The 3,293-nt window shown below is 52.4% G+C and overlaps 1 long non-coding RNA gene across 1 annotated transcript; it reads left to right on the plus strand.

Moving 5' to 3' along the window:
• Positions 1-1,843: 1,843 nt before the first annotated feature.
• Positions 1,844-2,226, plus strand: LOC309685054. Its single transcript, XR_014270398.1, has 3 exons — positions 1,844-1,890; positions 1,984-2,059; positions 2,180-2,226. It is a non-coding gene; the product is annotated as an uncharacterized lncRNA (long non-coding RNA).
• The last annotated feature ends 1,067 nt before the right edge of the window (positions 2,227-3,293 follow it).

Genomic DNA, 3,293 nt, shown 5'->3' on the forward strand with positions numbered 1-3,293 from the left:
AAGGAGGATTCTAAACCTGCTTAAGTGACTCAAAGCTTGGGTGTAGAAGAACAGGTATACCATACTAATCATTGTTTAGTCTTGTGTGCTTGACAGGCAGACCATCTGCGTTTTGATAACATAGGCCTGCGAGACACTCGGAAGCACCCAGTTGGACAAGCCTGAGATTCCTGCCCTCCTGTGGGAAAGGGCAAAGTGCGGCAGTGAACTCTGGCCGCGCAATCCCCAATATACAGGTGCAAACAGCACATTTGGCGATCCTCTAGCACAGACAGATCGGTGCCTGGATCTGCGCTCGTGTGCAGCCCCCCTTTGGGAATTCCCTGGCTGGCGGTGTAATGACAAAAAACTTACTTGTCGCACTTCACCTGTGGTTTTGTGCCTCTTCCTGCGCCCTGCCCATGCCGGCTCACATGCAGCCGCAGCATTCGACTTTGTAGTCGACATGGAGCAGGTAATCAGAAATGCAGCGGCACTTCTGAGGAGGGGCGTGTTGCGGTAAAGGTCTGTGACTGATGTGATGCCAACTGACGGCACTGTTGTGTGTGGTTTGGGTATTTCTTTAAAGGTGATGAAGAGGAGCCTGGTGACAACAGCATGAATCCTGTCGGTGGACTGCGGTTTTCCTTGCTGCGAATGGATTAAGCCTCCCGGCCCTCTGAAAGATAAGTCGAGGGAGCGGCACCGTGGTGGGGTCTGGGGAAGGAGGGGACGAGGTCGGCAATTGCAGGGACAGGTTTTAAAGGTAGCGTAGGGCAGAGGGCTGTCCAGGAGCGGTCCCCTTTGGGCAGGTAAAGGGGGAACAGGTTACTCCTCAGCGCAACGCTAGCATATGCTGGGCAGGGCGGTTTCAGCCCGTGTCTGTTGTTATATAGTCTGTGTGATACGTCTTCTGTGTCGTAGAGCTTCCTCAGTTCTTAATGTCCTCGTTGCTCTTTGCATGAGGAGCATGACATGTGTCTCAGGCGCAGCCAGCGGGGTTCAATCGCCAGTACTCATCAGCACGGTGCCAACCGGGTGTTACTCTTGTCGCCTTATGAGCTTAAATGTGGATCGGTCTTGATCGGAAGACTTTTCAGTCGCTCCACTTTTGTAGCATCGTTCCTGGCTGCACGAGCAGCTCTGCTCTCTACCCATCCATTTTCAGGGACTGGGTGTAATTCCCTTCATCCTTATGTTCTTCTGTGTTGAAGCCGGGCTTCGTGCGCATACATCATCTCGTTTTTGAGAGTTGTTTCTCGTCACAGGCCTTGACGTCCTACTCTTTTTATTTATTTATTTATTTATTTATTGGGGGTGTTTCCCAGAGCCTCCTCCCATCACCGTTGCGGTCTTGCAGGTCTTCTTGCCCGACAGCGACTTCCGCCCCAGTGTCGTTCTTCTCACTGAGAGTTTTCTCTCACCTTTGAGGCACATTGTTCGTAGTGTTCTGTGTAGTATCTGTGCATGTCTGCATGGCTCGGAGTCGCCCTGCCCAGGGGTGTAGAGTCAGGGGTAGGTGGGATAGCCGTAAGATTCTACAGTTAATATGTCGGTGTGTCGAGGCATAGGCGGTAAGGTTATTTCGGACCAAGCGGCTGTCAGCGGGTTTTGCGAACAGGTTTTTCATTAACGCTTTATGGGGAAGGGCAGAGCTCTGCAGGAGGGGCTGTTCAGCGGTAGCACCGGAGACCGCATCTCAAAGAAGCAAAGGCCGCTATGCGTGGGGCTTGAAGTTTATGGGTGTTTTTCCTGGTGAGCTGCCAGAGGAGGTTTCTAAATAGGAAACAGACTTAAGCATTATGAAGCTATCTCTCTGCGTCCAGCTGATTGTCGATGTTGTTTTTTCAGACATAGCGGGACCAGCTGCGCAGGGTGATGCAGCAGAGCCGAGCAGAGTACCATGAGAAGGTGGGTCATTGTTTCCGGTATTAGAGGGAAGATGTGACCGCTGCCTCTGCGAGTGCAGTTACACTTGGTTGTTTTGTTGTTGTTTTTCCCCAGTTTGAATTCTTGATTCCGTCAGGTGCCAGAAACAATGACGGTCACAGCATCCATCTCTGGAATCCGTGCAGAGCAGGTGAGCAGAACACCACGGCGTGTCCGAGGCGGGGGCTGTTACAGGAGAAGTCTATGTTGTCCGACGCGATGCTTCCCAACGGCAGTGTTGTGTGTGCATTTTTTTTGTTTGTTTTTGCAGGCGATGAAGAATCCATTGCCTGCAGGATTAATGCTGTTTGCCAATCGGGTTTTTTTTCGTCAAGGATGGCTTTGGAGCCCAGGCTCTCGGAAAGCTCAGCGGATGGACTTGTGGCCAAGATTGTTTGGTGAGGGAGGGGACAGGGTCAGCAACCGGAGAGACGGGTTTTAAAGTTAGCGTAGGGCAGAGGGCTGCACCGGACCGGTCCCCTTTGGGCAGGTAAAGAGAGGGGGTTGCTCTTCAGTGTGAGGGTAACCCGCACCGGTCAGGGCGGTTCCAGCTCATGTTTGTCATCATGTAGTTTGCACGGCCTGTTTTCTGTGTTTTGCGTAATACCTTCTTCTGGTCTCAAAGTCTCCATTGCTCCTTTTTTGATCAGGAGGCACCTCGCTAGCCCTCCAGAGTGTCTAGAGAGCATCACCTCATCAGCGTAGTGCCTGTCGAGCAGTTCTCGTCTCGATAGTCTACTTTAAAGAGTCTTTCCTTCCAGCGCGTATTATGTTGCGGATCTTTCCGATCGGTCTCCACTCGTGGCGGCCAGCCAGGCGGCACGTGCGGCTCTGTTGTTGAGATTCCTGTTTCCACAGAGTAGTCTTCTGGGCTTTCGTTCCCATGTCCTTAAGAGGTTCAGGTCTTGAAGCCTGCCTTCTCATGCATCCACCGTGATGATTTTGACGGTCGCTTTCTGTCACAGGCGGCAGCCGTCGCCTCTCTTGCAGGGCCGCTATAAGGCATTTACATCACCGTGGCACCGTAGGGCTTCTGCGCCGGCATCATCAACCCTACGGGAGTCGTTCTCACCCACAGTCTTATAGCATCTCACGGTCACTCTTGCAGCCTCTGCACGTGCCACGGGTCCGCGTGTGCCACCTGCAATCGGAGCTTCAACTACACTTAGCGTCACGGATGTATCTGGAGGGTTACCTTCAGGGAGGCAATGTGGCCTGGAAGGACCACTCTGCTTTTGTACTTTCTTGTTCCATAGGGATGTTCTATGGCATCTCATCCGCATGTCTTTTTGAGGTAAGGTCCTAAAGCCAAGCTTCTGAGGCACGTGTCATTCTAGAGTTGCGTTGTATCGCGGCGCTGTAGTTTGGACTGCCATCCGAGACTG

This window comes from Vanellus vanellus (assembly GCF_965231255.1).
Source record: "Vanellus vanellus genome assembly, contig: HAP1_SCAFFOLD_970, whole genome shotgun sequence".
NCBI lineage: Eukaryota > Metazoa > Chordata > Aves > Charadriiformes > Charadriidae > Vanellus > Vanellus vanellus.